This window comes from Staurois parvus, unplaced genomic scaffold (assembly GCF_062004578.1).
Source record: "Staurois parvus isolate SC_StPar_1 unplaced genomic scaffold, SC_StPar_1.0 ptg000850l, whole genome shotgun sequence".
NCBI lineage: Eukaryota > Metazoa > Chordata > Amphibia > Anura > Ranidae > Staurois > Staurois parvus.
Genome location: NW_028318646.1, coordinates 1,290,579 through 1,310,129, shown reverse-complemented (window position 1 = coordinate 1,310,129; position 19,551 = coordinate 1,290,579). Strand labels below are relative to the sequence as shown.

At 40.9% G+C, this 19,551-nt stretch overlaps 1 long non-coding RNA gene across 3 annotated transcripts in view; it reads left to right on the top strand.

Annotated features, from left to right (window-relative positions):
* LOC149443537 (uncharacterized) overlaps nt 1–18,988 on the top strand; it is a 113,880-nt gene extending 94,892 nt beyond the window's left edge. For all 3 annotated transcript variants that reach the window (XR_016306655.1, XR_016306657.1, XR_016306656.1), the window contains 2 exons: nt 14,907–14,974; nt 17,398–18,988. This is a non-coding gene — a long non-coding RNA (uncharacterized LOC149443537). The remainder of the gene's footprint in view (nt 1–14,906; nt 14,975–17,397) is intronic.
* Nucleotides 18,989–19,551: the final 563 nt, after the last annotated feature.

The window sequence follows — 19,551 nt, the reverse complement described above, 5'->3', positions numbered from 1 at the left end:
TAAGCAGGCAAATCAGTTCTAGGAAAGCAGTTCAAAATAGCTCAGCTGAGTCTATGCGCAGTAGACAGAATAAAGCAATTTCAAAACATCATGTATTCCATAGAAATCTTCAGTCCCATATACTAGGAAATCCACAGGGGATCCTTATATCATTCACTCTTACAGGATCCCATTGCCCATAGGCTCCACCACTTCAGTGCTAGTGTGTCCCAGCTCACATCTTGTCTGCTTCATCCTGCTTCATGGCAATCTGCTGGTTAACATGCTATCCAGGTCACTCCCTTCATGCCTTCTTCATGGCTTCTGGATTTTCTGTTTTGGGTATGGGGTAAGAGGGGCAACAAGATGGAAGCGATTGTTACAGATGAGTCCCATGCTCGTAACACTGCTTATGTCGCTCAATGGGGGCCGGGCTCAAGGGGTGAATAAGGTGACAAAGTTGTCAAACTTTGGTTTTAATAGTGGTAGTTGGAGGATTCTTTTATATTTTTGCCAAAATAGCATGATTGTACTTTTTTGATATCATATTGAACAAAGTTTACTGTGAGCCTTGGTTACACTGCGGTTGGTCCTTAAGAACATTTACTTTTTTAGGGGTGGACCTCTTTGGTTCCCCCAGTATTTAGTGTATCAGTCAATAGGTGATAGATAAAATTAACCAAGGGTTAAAAAGGGAATTAATAGTAAAATAGTTTATTTAAAAAAATGGGAGGGGCGTGTCCAGCAGTCGGAGGATATGGCCGTTCAGTAACTGAGCTCCGGTGAAGCGGGATCCAGACAGCGGCACAGAGCAACAGGGAGCTAGATTCTCTCTCCCCCGTTCATCCCTTCAACCCAGTGACCTGCAAGAGAGTGATGAGGAAGAGGAAAACACATGTTGGGCCCCGCAAACTGACTGATTTCTTTCGGGAGCCCGAGAGAGCCAAGATGGTTCCAGCACCTCAGCACATAAATCCACGGTGGCAGCTGCTGCCCCTGCATGAGGCTCTCATCAGCACATTGATAACTCCAACAGACCTGGACGATGAAGAAGATAATGTAAGCGATATTCAATCTGGCACTGACTCTGTGACTGATATCAATGGCTTTCGGGAACAGCTTGACTCTTTCCCTACTGCTGGGCAACGAATACTGGGCACAACTCTTAAAGAAATGTTGATTACTCTCACAGGGGCTCTACAACACAACATGGCTTCCTTTATGAAGCAGACCAAAGGGATTTAGCAGCTCTTGGGGACAGGGTTGACCACATTGAGCACAAAATGGGAGATTATGCTCAGGCACACTTGTAGATACTCATGAAGATCTGGGAGGAAGAAATCCAAAACATTAGAATTAAAATGGTGGACCTAGAGGAATGTTCCTGCAGAAATAATGTTAAGTTTAGGGATAGAGTGGAATCCATCCCTGCTGCGGATCTCTGTCCATACTTACAAAGAATGATAGCAGAACTACTCCCATCAGTTAAACCCCAATAAATAGTGATTGATAGAGCTCACAGGCTCCCTAAACCAGCATACTTCCCTGATCAGGCACCCAGGGATGTTATAGCGAAGATTAATTTCTTCCATGTTAAGGATCAGCCTGACAATGATATTCCCTACCTGAACCATATGTGGGGATCTCTTTGTACGCAGATCTGCCTCAGGCAACTATCTTAGCCCACAAGAACCTAAATACAATCACGCAACAACATTATTCCTTATAAAAGGAAAATCCCTACTAAGTTTTCCATTGATAGGAACAACACATCCCATCTTATCTCCAATCTGGAAGATGGCCTAAAGCTCATGAAAACTTGGGGGTTTCTGCCACAGGATTAAGAAGATACAGTATAACAGACAGATCCTCCCCTCACCGAGTATCCTCGTCATGGAATACTAGTCCTGGTTGATGGTCATCCTTGCCTCCTATATGTAAGAACTTTCTCTTAACTGTGTGGGCTTTTACTACTGGCCAATAACTCTTGAGAAGTCCTCAACACACTGCAGCTTCTATCTTTATCGATTTGGATCCTGTCTTGCTGGACATTTTTCCCTCTTTTATGATCTGTATAGGTTATACAGTGCCTGTACCCTTAAGTTGTATCATAATAAGTTTTTTCTGTTTTATTCAGTATTCTTTGGTTAGAATACTTTTACATTTTTGTTGTTTATTTCTGAGTTGGTGTTACCAGTACATGTGGTACATTAGTGATGTCACTACTCAAGTCATTTCAGTAGAAGGTTTTCTTAACTTATTGCAAATTCCCAAAATGTTAAAATGGTGCTCAAACTATTGCCATTGAATGACAAGGGGCTCAATAACACATATATGCATAGAGCACTTTGGAAAGAGGAACTTACCCAGCAAAGCGATATCTTATGCAGCCAAAAGAAAAACTTTTCTGCTACTAAATGACCTTGTTGTACCCATAAACACTTCTCTCAAGTTTTCCAGGCTAACGATCAGAAAAAAAAGAGGGGTACTAGTAGCAACAAGAGACACAGTATCATTCAAACTGCTTGCTTCCAGTCTAGACAACAAAGGCAGATACAAAATTTTGGTCACTAAAGTGAATAATATTATGTACATTCTCTTGGTTCTATATGCCCCAAATGCTCACCAAGTAATTCACACACTACCTACTCTAGAAAAGACTTTTTCCTCACAGATAAACGTTTATTGCAAGAGGTTGCCATGGCTCACATCCACAGTATCTCATTGTCAGACTACGCACCCAATTTGCTGGATAAAGAAACAACTAGAAGAGTTCTTTTTGTTCAGTAATGACAGCTCCAGCAATATACTGTATTTAATGTTTGGTGTTCTCATAAAACCTTTATTAGGGGTATCTTAATACAATTAGCTTCCAGGGAAAAAAAGAAATGGTCACAGCGCATATCTGCCCTGCTGATTGATATTGCTCATTTTGAAATCTTACACAAAAAGAACCTACAGAACTCTACTCTGACCCAACTTAGATCTCTTAGAGATGACCTCAAAACAACCCTCCTTGCAGACCATGATAAATTCAATAAAAGATTAAAATGATCCTTCTACTCTCAAAGAAATAAAGCAGGGAAACTGTTGGCCTCCCAACTTAAACAAAGACAGGCTAAAATGAGATTAGCTAAAGTAAAGCACCATAGCACAGATGAAGTAGCCATAAGAACACACAATGTAGCCCAATCATTCTGCAATTATTATGCATCATTATATAACCTAAAGGAAGCCACTAACACCCCAACACAATTCTTCAGACATTTCATCCTTTCTGAATGGTATAAATGTTCCTTCATTGGACTCCAATACACTATCCCTGATAAATAAGCCCATAGAACTTCGGGAAAGTATAACTATTATCTCTGCACTTCCTTTAAATAAGTCTTCGGTTATAGACAGACTTTCATTTGAGTATTAGAAATCTTTCTCATTGATCTTAAGCCCACAACTAGTGAAATTTTATAATACAGCTGTATCCTCTCAAGAGTTTCCCCCAAAAAATGCTGGAAGTGGTAATAGTAGCTGTTACTAAATGCAGCAAAGAACCCACCCAACCACAGAACTTTAGGTCAATTTCACTTCTAAATCTGTATTTAAAAATTTACTTCAAATTATTGGCAAACAGGGTCCTTGATTCAATTCCTTTTCTTATTGGTCTAGAACAGGTAATGTTTGTCAAAGAGAGACAGGCTCCTGAGGGAACATGGAGGATGATTAATTTAATTCACTATGCAGAAACCAACCGAATGCCTTCTTTGTCCTAGCTTTGGATGCAGAGAAGGCATTCCACATGCTGCATTGGGGATACCTTTCTCAAGTTTTGCTTAAATTTGGATTTTCAGGGTTAATCCATTCAGCTATTATGACGTTATACAAAAACCCGTCTGCGAGAGTCTTTGTGTTGGGCACGCTGTCCAAGGCCTTTAACCTGACAAACGGAACTAGACAGGGGGGCCCATTATCTCCTCTAATATTTTCTTTAGCAATCAAACTACTCGCAGAGGCAATTAGATTTAATCCATTCATTAAACATCTGACCAGTGGAAGCTATGAGCATAAAGTAGGACTCTTTGCGGATGATATCATCCTTTCTTTATCTGACCCAAAATATTTGTTCATGAATTTTCATTGTTTCACCCATTGCCCTCCGAAAGATTTTCCACCCTTAATGACCAGGTCATTTTTTGCTATTTCGCACTACGCTGTTTCATCTGGTAACTGCGCAGTCATACAATGCTGTACTTAAACGAAATTTATGTTCTTTTTTTCACACAAATAGAACTTTCTTTTGGGGTATTTGATCACCAATGGTTTTTTTATTTTTTGTGATATAAACAAAAAAAGACTGAAATTTAAAAAGAAATTATATTTTTTACTTTTGGTTATAAAAAATATATACACTGCTCAACAAAAAATTAAAGGAACACTTTGAAAACACATAAGATCTCAATGGGGAAAAATATCATGCTGGATATCTATACTGATATGGACTGGGTTATGTGTTAGGAATGTAAGGATGTCCCATCGTTTGATGGAAATGAAAATTATCAACCTACAGAGAACTGAATTCAAAGGCACCCCAAAAATCAAAGTGAAAAAATGATGCAGCAGGCTAGTCCATTTTGCTGAAAGTTTATTACAGAAACTCAAAATGGTACTCAGTAGTTTGTATGGCCCCCACATGCTTGTATGCATGCCTGACAATGTCGGGGAATGCTCCTAATGAGATGATGGATGTGTCCTGGGGTATTTCCTCCCAGATCTAGACCAGGACATCACTGAGCTCTTGGACGGTTTGAGGTTCAACCTGGCGGCATCGGATGGACTGAAATATGATATCCCAGAGGTGTTCTATTGGATTTAGGTCAGGCAAGCATGGGGGCCATTCAATGGTATTGATTCCTTCATCCTCTAAGAACTGCCTGTATACTCTCGCCACATGAGGCCGGGCATTGTCGTGCATCAGGAGGAACCCAGGACCCACTGCATCAGCGTAGAATCTGACAATGGGTCCAAGGATTTCATCCCGATACCTAATGGCAGTCAGGGTGCTATTGTCTAGCCTGTAGAGGTCTGTGCATCGCTCCATGGATATGCCTCCCCAGACCATCACTGACCCACCACCACAACGGTCATGCTGAACAATGTTACAGGCAGCATAACATTTTGCTTCTCCAGACCCTTTCACATCTGTCACATGTGCTCAGGGTAAACCTGCTCTCATTTGTGAAAAGCACAGGGTGCCAGTGGTAGATCTGCCAATTCTGGTGTTCAATAGCAAATGCCAATCAAGCTCTATGGTGCCGGGCAGTGAGCACAGGGCCCACTAGAGGATGTTGGGCTCTCAAGCCACCCTCATGAAGCCTGTTTCTGATTGTTTGGTCAGAGACATTCACACCAGTGGCCTGCAGGAGGTCATTTTGTATGACTCTGGCAGTGCTCATCCTGTTCCTCCGTGCACAAAAGAGCAGATACCAGTCCTGCTGATGTGTTAAGGACCTTCTACAGCCCTGTCCAGCTCTCCTAGAGTAGCTGCCTGTCTCCTGGAATCTCCTCAATGCTCTTGGGACTGTGCTGGGAGGCACAGCAAACCTTCTGGCAATGGCACATATTGATGTGCCATCCTAGAGGAGTTTGACTGCCTGTGCAACCTCTGTAGGGTCCAGGTATCGCCTCATGCTACCAGTAGTGACACTGACCCTAGCCAAATGCAAAACTAGTGAAAAACAGTCAGAAAAGATGAGTAGGGAAAAGAATGTCAGTGGCCTCCACCTGTAAAACCATTCCTGTTTTGGGGGTTGTCTCATTGTTGCCCATCTAGTGCACCTGTTGTTCATTTCTTTAACACCAAAGCAGCTGAAACTGATTAACAACCCCTTCTGCTACTTAACTGACCAGATCAATATCCCAGGAGTTTAAGTGACTTGATGCTATTCTCTGATTAACCTCCCTGGCGGTATTCCCGAGTGTAGCTCGAGGTAAAGTTTCAGTACCACAAACGGTAACCCCGAGCTACACTTGGGCTTACCATGCGGCGCGGCGCTGCTCAGCGATCCCTCGATCACTTACCTTGTCCTGCGCTCCCGCGATGTCCCTCCTGCAGTGTCCCCTGTAATGTCCTCCTGTGGATGCCGGCATCTGTCATCCGGGTTCTGTCCCCTGCAAGCGTCGGGACGTACGGGAGACGGAACGGCGGGAAATTTGAAAATGACAAAATGTGACATTCACTAAAATCACTAAAATAACATAGTAAAACATTACTGTATCAAAGCATTTCACATACATTTTGTCCCTAGTGCTTTGTCCTGTGCCCTGCCTGCATTTTTACTGTTCTTTCTTTCTGGAAACTGAGAAACGTCCATAGCGTCCAAAAAGCATCCCTTTAGGTCAAAAGCGGTTTTAGACCGGCTAGAATACAGTGATAGCAAATCAGAACTACTTGCAGAATTGAGTGATAATGATTTATGGGGAAATTCGTCATCAGACACTGAAAACGATTTTGCGACTTTGCTCAGTGATGTGCGAACTTGGCGCTATATTTCACATTTCAGTGTTTTTGGTTTGATTATATTATTGAATTAAATTAATTATTATTATATTATTATTTTTTATGATTATTTATTCAATTATAATTTATGATTTAGTGTTTCAAGTTTTATCCTACCCGGGATGTTTACTAGACTCTTGTTCGGACAGATTTCAGTGAGTTATTCCTAAAAATTACAGGCCTACAATAAAAAAAATACATATTTCCATGCAAAAAAAAGTACCGCTTTGAGCACAGAAATATGGACATAATCAGACCACTAGGGAGGTTAAAAAGTGTTCCTTTTATTTTTTTTTGAGCAGCGTAGTAAACTAAAAGTTAGTCATAAATTTAGGCCAAAATATATTGTGCTACATGTCTTTGGTAAAAAAAAATTCAATACATGTATATTAATTGGGGTGTGTGAAAGTTATAGCATCTAAAAACTATGATATATATTGGAATTTTCGCAGCTTCTACTTTCTGACTGCTTATCACATTTCTTGAGGTGCTAAAATGCCAGTGCAATACAAAAAAACTTTAAATTTTCCTTTTTTGGAAAGTAGACACCCCAAGCAGTTTACTGAGAGGCATGGTGAGTCCATGGAACATTTTATTTTTTAAGCAAATTTTTGGAAAAATATTTTTTTTTTACACAAAGTTGTCACTTAAATGATATATTGCTCACACATGCCATGGGTTTATGTGGAATAACACCCCAAAACACATTCTTCTACTTCTCCCAAATATGGGGCTACCACATGTGAAAGGCTTCTTGTCAGCCTAGCCACATATACGTCCCCAAAATCCAATGGCCACTTCAAACTTTCAAAGGGCCTTTTTCCTCATATCACTTCCTCACTACCTATCACAGTTCCAGAGGCCCTAAAAATATTTGAGAAAACGGGGTTTTTTGCTAGAAAATTACTTTGAACCTCCAAACATTATATATTTTTTTAAAGCAGAGTCCCTAGAGCATAAAACAGTGGGTGTTGAAATTTTTCATGTCACACAGTATTTGCACAGCAATTTTTCAACTGCAAACGTTTTGGAAAAAAATGCACTTTTTAGAATTGTAATGCACAAAAACACAATATATTGCTCAGTTGTTTGATAACATATAAAAGATGATGTTACACAGAGTAAATGGATACCAAACATGACATGCTTCAAAAATTGCGCACGCCCATTCAACGGTGACAAATTATGGAAATTGTTAATATCCATAGGTGACTCTTTAAAATCCTTTAAAGGTCACCACTTTACACAGAAGTTATAGTGCTAGGATTACTGCCCTTGATCTGACGTTCATGGTGATACCTCACATGCATGGTGCAATCTCTGTTTACATACCGCCATTAGACCGCCGATTGCGTTTGCCTTTGCGCACAAGCACAGAGATGGGGTTGAATTTTTTTTAATTATTTATTTTGTTTTTTAAAATATTTTTACACTGTGCCTTTAATTTTTTTTAATCACTTTTATTGTTATCACAGATAATGTAAATATCCCCTCTGATAGCAATAGGTTGTGACAGGTACTCTTTTCTAAGAAATCTGGGGTCTTTTAGACTCTAGATCTCGCCTATGCCCTTAAAGCATCTGATCACACCAAGATCGGTATGCTTTCCCAATTTTAAAATGGTGCTGTTTAGATCTGGCAAAACAGAAATGATGAAATGCTTGTAGCTTCCGGGCTTTTAGACCATAGAGATAATTGGAGGCATTCCAGTCTCCGATTAGCTCTATTGTCAGCCAGCGGCTGCATTTTTGGATTTCCCTTTGGAATGGGAGAGCCCAAGAAAACCTTGGAAGATGGTAGCAGGGGTGGGGAGTCCCTTCCTGCTGCTTTTAAAAGCGATCCAGCGGCTAATTAGTGTTTAGGATTGTTTTTACATGAAAGCTGAAAAAAACGATACCAGGATGATGACTGTAGCTGCAGGCATCATTCTGGTATAACCACTCAAAGTCCAGCGATGTACCAGTACGTTGCTGGTCCATGTTGGGCATATATGTAACAGCAGAGAACATGGGCATATGATGAAGCGGGTCTGTGGACCAATATGACCACAATTCATTCTTTTTGCAATGCCCATGTTGAGGGTTAGGCCCAAAAAAGTTTTAAATATCGGAAGCCGTGATATGTTTCCATGCGAATTGTCTGGCAAGAGCTGAATTTTGGTGGGCGGCGATGTACTGTTGTGTGTATAAATTGCTTTGGCCCACAATCAATTCATACAAATCTTCACTGAAGGGGCTAAATGCTAGTGCTGGCAGTGAACAGGGCCGATCCTGCTAACACTGCATTTTTGGGGACAATATACAAAGTAGGCACTAGTATAGTTTTGTTCGTGATCAATATATTGATATGTACAAAGACTACAGTATACTAGTAATGGAGGTGATCAGTGACCTATAGCGTGAGTGCGATAGTGTATGGGCAATATAACGCTAGATGACCCTGGCTGGGAGGGGTGCTTACTGACCCTGACTCTATCAGATGTTGCTAGTAGCAGTAATACAGTGATCAGTGAAAAATTCTATATACTGGCACTGTATTAATGGCACTGGCTGGGTGACGGGGTGATCAAGAGGGTAATAGGGGCGATCAAAGGGTTAAATGTGCTAATCTAACGTGTGTGTAAAATGTAGTGCCTTTGCTTAGTGCCGTGTTTGTTTTTATCTCCGTGGACGGCATAGGGGGCAGTGCAGGGTGTACGCCCCCACAGAAATAGAAAGTGACATAAGATTACTTCGCTTTACCCATTGCAGCCACTTGCCTGCACATTCAGATACATTCATCGGAGTAGTGCAATGTTACTATAGTAACATTGTACTACTCTGGGGGGTGATCAGGGATTTTTTTTATTTTTTACACTTTGCATTGCATGAGCAATGGAGATTATTGCTCTGCAATGCAAAGCTTGCTTTAAACTGTCATGAATATGTTAAGTTCATGACAGATCAAAATAATAGCGATCTGTTATTGGCTCCAGCTGGTCACATGGTACAGGGTGCTGTGATTGGCCCCATGTGCCATGTGAGAGCTGCAGACCAATCACAGCTCTCCAGAAAAAGAAGAAAAGCTTTTATGAATCAAATGATCACTGGGTCCCGATTACTGAGATTCTCATTCCACTATATCCGGTGGAACGCCCCCCCCTCCCATGTTGGCAAGAGACCAGCAATGTACAGGTATGTCGCTGGTCCTTTAGCTGTTGCCTGTCTGCAGTACATTGTGGGCAGCCTGAAAGTGGTTAACAGGAGATGTTGGATGCATCTCTTACTATAAGGTGAATACTAGTAAATACCTTGTCCTCTCCTTGGACATCTCCTCCGATCTGATGCAACACCTGAAAGGTAAATTTAATTACAACTGGGAGGTCCAATCAATCACATACTGGGCTCATGTACACTGCAGCTGCTAAACTCACATTTAGGAGCTGTTCAGCGTTTTTTGCAGCAGCCCCTGAACTCACCCTAATGTTTTCCTGTGTCCATGTACACATCTTCGTTTACAGGCAGTTGAGTTTACAGTCTTTTTTTGAACGCAAGAAATTTGCGTTCAGATGTCAATGTTATCAGTGTTTCAAATGCAAAATGCTTGTAAACGCATCTAAATACGGCAAATTACGTTTATAAGCGTTGCGTTTGAAATTTTTTTTTAACTCTTCTAGTTCCCGATGCTGTCCAGAGCATTTTTTCATCATGAAAAATGCATGCAAAGAGTTTTCAAGGTGCTCAGATGGACAAAACACTTAACACAGGATGTTCCTACCAAGCTTGTTACACATTGTAATGACCAATTCACACCTCAGACCTCTCCCACCCTTGGAAACAAAAGATATGTTAATGCACATTCACACCTCAAATTCCTCATGAAAACCCCCTGCCAGGTGACCTAAAAGACTCCCTCCAGCAGACACCTTTCCCACCCTTGGAAACAAAAGAAATGTTAATGAGCAACTCACACCTAGCTAATGTCAACACATACTGCTGTCTCTGCTTCTACTGTGTGTATTTCTCTGAAACAGTCTGAAATAGTTAATAATTTAGCACTTTTCAGTGCATTCTAGGCATTTGGGAGGTTCTCCTGTGCTTATCTTTAAAAAATGCTTCTAAACGCAAATGCGCATGAACAAGTTATCCAAACGCGGCTAAACAGACGGTTTTTAACCTACATTTTCCAACTGTCAGTTTCCATAATTCAGAAACGTCCCGTGTACATGGGGCCTTAGGGATGCAATTGGCTTTTCCCACTAATAAACCTTATGAAGCTAACTTCCCATCCCTTCTACGAGTTATCATTGATGACCTGAAACCTATTCGTATAACTCCTTTATTCTGAATAGGCAAAGCAGCAGATTTTAAAATGCAAGTGCTTCCAAAAATATTATATCATTTTAGAAGATTACTGATACCCATCCCACGAAAACATTTTTTTCTAGTTGTAATGCACTGCTAAGAAAAATCCTATAGCAAGGAAAATTCTTATGGCACGGAAAAAAGCCTAGAATAGCATTTGCAACACTAACCCAACATAGGAAGTGTGGGAGAATGGCCTACCTCAATTAAAGTTTTGGACTACCCTCTTTAACAACAAATTATGGGTATCTATTGAACAATCTCTTATTAAACACCATGATTTCTCCGCTCCTATGATAGCCTCTCTTATGTCACCCAATTTATATAAATTGCCCACCTAACTGTATTATTATTACTATTATTATTATAGAGGATTTATATAGCGCCAACAGTTTGCACAGAGCTTTAAATAATGAAGGCAGACATTACACTTACAATACAATTTGGTACAAAAGGAATCAGGGGGCCTTGCTTTTTAGAGCTTACAATCTAAGAGGGATGGTCAAGTGATACAAAGGGTAATAGCTGTAGGGGATGAGCTGATGGAGAAAGTAAAAACACAGTGCATACGGTTAAAAGCAGGATAGGCTTCTTTAAAGAAAAGGGTTTTCAGGGATTGTGTAAAGGTTTGTAGATTAGCAGATAGTCAGACAGATTGGGGTAGTGAGTTCCATAGGATGGGAGAAGCTCGGGAGAAGTCTTGGAAGTGAGCATGGCAGGAGGTGACACAGTAGCTTGAGAGCAGGAGGTCTTGGGAGGACCGAAGAGAGTGGTTTGATTGATATTTTGAGTCCAGTTTACTGATGTAACTGGGGAACGAGTTGTGGATGGCTTTGTAAATTGTTGTTAGTACAGTGGATTATATTTGTTGGGTGAGTGGAAGCCAGTGGAGGGATTGGAAGAGAGGGGTACTAGACACTGAATGGTTGGTAAGGTGAATGAGTCTGGCAGCAGCATTCATGATGGACTGAAGGGGGGATAGCCTATGTAAAGATAAGCCAATGAGGAGGGAGTTGCAGTAGTTGAGGCGAGAGATAACCAGGGAGTGAAGTAGAAGCACTGGATATGGGCCTGAAAGGACAGTTCAGAATCCAGGGTTACCCCTAGCACCCTGGCATGTGGGGATGGGTTGATAGTTATGTCATTGACCTTGACCGAGAAATCAGTGGAAGAGGCACATGATAGAGAAAATATTATGAGCTCAGTTTTGGATAGATTGAGTTTGGAGAAGTGATGTGAGATCCAGTCCGATGTGTCTGTTACTAAATCAGTGATACGTAGGGAAATTGATGGGGTGAGCTCAAGGGCGGACTGACCATTTGGAAACTCGGGCACTGCCCGAGGGCCCGGGGTCAGTAGGGTGACCCATGAGATGCCCCTGGTACCTATTCATAGGCTTTTTTGAGTTTTGGCAAGGACACAGGGGCCCCATGATCCCCTATTGCCGGGGGCCCCATGAGTTGTCAGTCCGCCCCTGGGTGAGCTGAGGGGTAGAGAGATAGATTTGTGTGTCATCAGCCACCCAACTGTAGCAGCTACACCAGAGGCCGAGCGTATGCTACTGCATTTAAACCAATCGAAGGTAGATCTGTGCTTTTATAGATATACCAGTAAGAGAATATGAATGGTTAATCCCTCATTTCTCAGTGAGAGATTGTTTGACACGGGGTTATAACTTTGTGGACAGTATTAGAAACAGCTCATTGCCTCAGGAAATTTATAGGATTAAGCAGATTAATCATTTCCACCTAGCCAGTGACTGCAAGGAAAAGATAGAGATTCCCAGATCTATCTGGTAGTATCTTCAAAACAAAACTAAGACAGAAACACAACGTATCTCCTTCTTTTATTTTTCTCTGACCCTGAACTTGTAAATTGTTAAGGGCCCTGATATGTTAAAATGGGAAAAAGATCTTTCACAATCCTTTTCCTCGATTCAGTGGAGAAAGGCTATCTATGTAAGCTATTTGGCCTCTTCATGTTTTGACCATTGGGATATATTTCATTGTATGGACTCGCTCTTACAGTGAACTACTTGATTTCATGTCCTTTTTATCAAACAATCGAGTTTAACCTCAATTTTACTATGCAGGCTAGTCAACGGAAGATTTGATTTCTAGATGTGTACCTTATGGTGAATTCAGAAGGATCAGTGTATACCATGCTATACCTCAAAGATACGGCCAGTAACACTATATTGCACACTTCCAGTGCTCATTCTGCCCCTCTTGTTAGAAGTTTACCATATAGCCAATACCTTAGGTTGCATAGGAATTGTGCTAGAGAAACTGACTTTGAAATAAAGGCTAAAGCACTTAGAAATAGGTTATTGGCCTGTGGTTATAGTAAAAAACGTATTTAAAAAAATCTTACCAGAGAGCCAAAGAACAGAAAATAGAATATTTAATCTTCTCTTTGAAACCTTGGACCAACTGTGCAACTACAAAAGTTATCATAAAATGTAGTGCTCATCAGGATGTTTCACCAGATCCTTATGCGCAACTGGCATTTTCTTACAGAAGATGAGACCATATCTACATTTTTTCATGACCACCCTGAGGTGGCGTTATGTAGGACTCAGTCACTTCATGATAAATTGGTCCATAGTCACTTTATATCATCAGATACTTTGGAGGTCTCCCTTCATAGAATTGGGACCTTCAGATATGGGGAGTGTGACTACTGCCTCTGGGAATGATTTCCCATTCCACGTGATGGGCTTTCTGAAATCCAAACATTATGGTAATTGTCAGACCACTGGGATAGTCTACCCAGTGACCTGCACCTGTGGATCTTTCTTTTGGAAAGATGAAAAGATGAAGAGAGAATTTAGCCGTCAGGTTTAGGATCATCTGGGCTTATCACATGGATATGACCCCAGACAAGAAGCCCATTGGATATACAATTTAATAGTTACTCATTCTCCTAGTCAGAATACTACACTTACATTCAAACCTTTTATTGAAAAAATTGTGGGTTTTTTGTTTAATGTATTGAATATAAAATACACATTTTGTTTGTTGTATTATGGAGTTTTTTATGTAAGTTTGCTCCTGCAGAGATGCGGCATAGATTTATTTATTTTTTTTCTGGGTCAGACACTTGAGCGCCCAAGCTGTTGATGGGGGAGGTTCCTGTCTCCATCTTTGGGCGAGGACTCAGCACTGTGGGGTTCCACATATAGAGCACAACCAACTCAAGGCGCTCTTGGTTGGGCATGTGCATGCATGACATGGGCACATGCAGTAGATGTGACATCACATGCAGGCTTAGTGTCTGGATGTCAGGGTTAGGCGTCTTGTTTGCTGGGGCTATTTACAGGAGAGGAGGCAGCAATGGTACACACCATTGTAAGATTGCCATCTTCACGGATGATTTGGTTGGCGGTGGTGCATTTTCATTATACCTGCCATATCTAATTGAAGATCACCCGAACTATTGCCCTGGGTAAGCCCTATATGTTGCTATTGTGAGGGGGTAGATTTGGTGTTATTGATCTGTTTCCTCTCCATCTAATGACATAGATGGGCTTATGTTACTTTGTATCTGGTCCCCTTCATGGAGGACTCTCGGGGGTCCTCAGAAAGAGGGCTTTATAACTGATTACCTGTTATTCCCTGGGCTACCATGACAATAGGGGGTTATATACTAAAGCAGAATACATTTGTGCTCCTGCTCTTAAAGGTACAGACATTTACAACTAATGTTTTACATTATCACATGCATAGATTTTTTTTCTCCCCCCCCCCAATGAAAGCTCAGGCTGTGGATTTGACATACTAAGTGTGTTTACTGTGTTGTGTATTGTAGCTGGGAATGTATGGTTGGTGGCGGCTTTCGCCTCCTTCTCCCCTCCATTTGGCCCAGCGCCCAGCATACCCTCCCCTGTAATATATGGCATTTCCTCAAGAACTAACAGTTATCAGATGGTTGTGATTGATGTGGTAAGCTGTAAATGACTAGCATATACTTTGTGTATAAAAACTTTCATAATTATATTGCTATTTGTACTGTCTTCTAATGTCTTCTAGCTGATCCCGCAATGTCCCTGATGAAGCAGATGTGAACTGCAAAACACGTCGGCATTCTTCAGTGGGATGTAATATATGTCATTTTATCAGATATTTATGTGTAATTACATGTTCAAGTATTAAAACTCTGCTGAAAAAAATTAAAGGCACACTTTTTGTTCAGAGTATAGCATCAAGTCAAATAAACTCCTGGGATATTGATCTGGTCAGTTAAGTAGCAGAGGGGTTGTTAATCAGTTTCAGTTGTTTTGGTGTTAATGAAATGAACAACAGGTGCACTAGATGGGCAACAATGAAATGACCATCAATACCCGCTGTTGCCAGAAGGTTTACTGTGTCTCCCAGCACAGTCTCAAGAGCATGGAGGAGATTCTAGGAGACAGGCAGTTACTCTAAGAGAGGTGGACAAGGCCGTAGAAGGTCCTTAATCCATCAGCAGGACTGGTATCTGCTCCTTTGTGCAAGGAGGAACAGGATGAGCACTGCCAGAGCCCTACAAAATGACCTCCAGAAGGCCACTGGTGTGAATGTCTCTGACTAAACAATTAGAAACAGGCTTCATGAGGGTGGCCTGAGGGCCTGATGTCCTCTAGTGGGCCCTATGCTCACTGCCCGGCACCATAGAGCTTGATTGGCATTTGCCACTGAACACCTGCATTTGGCAGGTTCGCCACTGGCACCCTGACTGCAATTAGGTATCGAGATGAGATCCTTGGACCCATTGTCAGACCCTACACTGGTGCAGTGGGTCCTGTGTTCCTCCTGGTGCAGGACAATGCCCGGCCTCATGTAGTGAGAGTATGCAGGCAGTTCCTGGAGGGAAGACATTGATACCATTGAATGGCCCCCACACTCACCTGACCTAAATCCAATGGAACACCTCTGGGATATCATGTTTCAGTCCATCCGAAGCCGCCAGGTTGAACCTCAGACTGTGTAAGAGCTCAGTGATGCCCTGGTCCAGATCTGAGAGGAAATACCCCAGGACACCATCTGTCGTTTCATTAGAAGCATGCCCCGACATTGTCAGGCATGCTTACGAACACGTGGGGGGGGGCATACAAACTACTGAGTACCATTTTGAGTTGCTGCAATGAAAGTTCAGCAAAATGGACTAGCCTGCTGCATCATTTTTTCACTTTGATTTTCGGGGTGTCTTTGAATTCAGTTCACTGTAGGTGGATAATTTTCATTTCCATCAAATGATGGGGCATCCTTACACTCCTAACACATTGCCCAGTCCATATCAGTATAGATATCCAGCATGATATGTTTCCCCATTGAGATCTGATGTATTTTCAAAGTGTTCCTTTAATTTTTTTGAGCAGTGTATTAATATGTCAGAGCTTTGCTGGAGACTTTGTAATCAATTAGGTAATCTTGACCATATATTTTGGCGCTGTGCCCATATTCAACCATTTTGGAAGTCTATATCAGAGCCGATCTGTGATATAACTGATAATAATCCCCCCATCACAGCAGAATTGGCGCTTCTGAATATAGGAACTGAGTCTTACTCTATGACCCATAGCATAGTAGTGGCTTATATACTGTTTGCAGCTAGAATTGCCCTTTCTGGCCATTGAAAATCTCCATTACCTCCTACACTGGATGAAGTCATAGCACTCTTAAATGTGTAGTGTTACTATGAAAAACTATTAGCCTATAAAGATCTTAAAAAAATAATTCCATAAAATCTGGAAATACTGGCTGAATCATTCTAATGCTTCAGAATGCCTCAAGGTATAATGCAGTTAACCAGCCCTCTCTCTAGGTGATGGCATCTATAAATAGATGTAAAATGCACTAAGTTTTTAAGAATGATGTTTATGTACTGGTTATTCTTTGAATAAAATAGTTTTATGTCAGAACTATTGCAAAAAAAATTATTATTACTTATTTTCTCTGGACTGTAGTATTTACTAATGTATCCAACTACATTTTACTGTAAAATGTACATTTTTCCCTTTTTCTTTGACAAATTTCAATAAAACCATGGTTAATAAAAAAATATATATATTTTTTAACCTGCAAAGGTGCTGTAACTGAGATATACATATTTAACGGAACTCCTCTGAACAACATGTAAAAGTACTAATCAAAATATTTTGTAACAAGAATAATGTTACAACATACAATATCTATAATAAAACCTGCAACTATGCTTGCAGGCTTCATTAAGCTGTAGTTTTCCATCAATAGACACAATAATTAACCAAATTTTTTTCTCTCCATGGTATGCAAATTTAGAGTGGTTCAGGTTACAACACCATTTGCCTTATAGTACACGGACAAGAGGCTTTTGATTGTAAATGTTATATTATTTTGCATATACTTACAGCACAACAAAAAAAATAATAAAATATTTACGTCAGAATTAAAAAAAAATATTCCGATGCAATTGTCAGGAAGAGCATGACAATAGACGGGCTGGCTCCTCTGAATGAACTTCTGTACACAGGCTAATACATGTTCCCTTTTGTGCTTGCAGAAATTGGACACTTGCTAATACTAATGCACATTCTCTTGCGTGCACCTGTGGAACCATGCATTTTTGTGCGTGCCGGCGCTCAAGTGTACTTCTGACAGATGTTGCTACCAAACGGGTTATTTAAACTGGGCTGCTTTGTCTTCATCCTCCCATGTGTCCCGTGATATCGTATATTCTGATCAGTTGCTGCCCTGGATTGTCCTGACTACCCCCTGAACTCTGCCTGCACCAACCTTGGCTTGTCCTCTGACCCTCTCTTCTGTCTATTCCATTGGCTTCTGCTTCACTGATCAGCTTCCAGACCTGGCTTGTTCCTAGACCACACTTCTGCTTGTGCCCTGTACCTGATATATTCTGCCCATGTATGGCCTGGGCTGTCTGACTCTGCCACTTGCCTGTGGCCACTGGTATCTGCCTACCACTCTGCTGTTCCTGCTGATCTACAGTCTGCTACCGGCCGCTGTCTCATCTGTCTGCTGTCACCAGTACCAGTCTTTTTCAGTCTGCTGCCCTGCTGCCTGCCAGTCTGCCTGCCTTACTGAAGACCCCTGATGACTTCACCTGTCCAGTGTGGATATCTGCTCTGCTGCTAGCAAGACTTACAGGCACTCATGCCACTCTGCACTCCTGAGCCTCCTGTTTACATTACGAGGAGCCCCGAGTCAGAGGCCTTCCTCATGATATCAGGATCTGTAACCAGGTACATGATAGCAGTGCATATAAATGTAAACAGAAACAAGTGCCTTCTAAGTTCAAACCTCATTTAGGGTTATTTACTAAAACTGCATGGTACAAAATCTGGTAGAGCTCTGCATAGAAACCAATCAGCTTCCAGGTTTTATTGTCAAAGCCTAATTGAACAAGCTGGAGTTAGAAGCTCATTGGCTACCATGCACAGTTTCACCAGATTCTGAGAGCACAAGTTTTAGTAAATCTCCCTCATGGATATGCCTGATATTACACCATGGTCACTAAATGATTGAAAAGTACTAGCTTTCCATTGCTGCCTTTTTAGCTATAGTTTCCTTTTGATATTGTAATACATTTATGAAAATTGGTGGTTTTGAAATTATTTGTTGAGAAATATTTCAGTGGTCTTCAGAAGCTGTAACACTTCCCTTTTACCTGTTTCTCTGTTCCTTCTGCTCATCTATGGCCACCTAGCATTTTCCTAAAACCACCTTTTCTGTCACTAATGTCAGCCATTGATCCCAAGTAATCTACAAAAACCCACACTATTTTCCACCGATCTGCTCAGTCATTCCAACTGATCAGACACTATTTAGAAACTACAATAAAACCAAATTAAGACTTACAAAATATTTTTTTTTGCTATTTAGTCCCCTTTTTAGTTGAACAGGAAATAAAGTAAATCTTCTTTAAAGACATACAAAAAAAATCAGTAAAGTAAATAGGGACAATTACGCTCTTTACTCTGTGGAATTATTACTGGTGTCAGTGTGTTAGGATGTAGGGATGCAGACAGAAATACAACCCAACAGAAAATGAAATCCTTACTTACTTTATCCAGAATGTTAAAGTAAAAGAGATGAGTTAAAAAAATCTTTTTCTGTACAAATAAATACATAAATACAAAGACAAAGAGTGGTATTATTCAGTATAAGAATATTAAAAACAAGTTCCATAAATTGTCATTTGGGTGTAAAACTAAAAAGAAAAAGTTGGCAGGTGAAAAGAAGAGGGAAGGAGTGGGGTAAGGGAAGGAGAAGAGATTTGGGTATATTCTGGGGGTGATAGGATCCAAGACAAAAAGCCTCTATCAATCACAGGATTGTATAAATGTGGCTGTGGCAACCATTGGAGAAAGTAGTGGCGGTGCTGTGTACACTCTGCTATAGCAACTTGCAATAGAAAATATATAGAACATGATGTGACAGAATCCTTCCTATTTCTGAAGAAGTCCAATCAGGACACAACACATCAGGTGGGAGCGTCTGTTGATTTACAAGGGGCAAAGTCAGAGAACTTACTGAGAACTAAGCACTCTTTTAAATGTGGACATGAGTGAGCTTTTGTTTAGTATTGAAAGTGGTTTATGTATCTACAAAATTATCTACACAGATGTGAGTGTTTTTATGCTATTCTTTTCGATGTGTTTTTATTTCTTTATGTGAGAGGCTCTGTGCGTGTGGG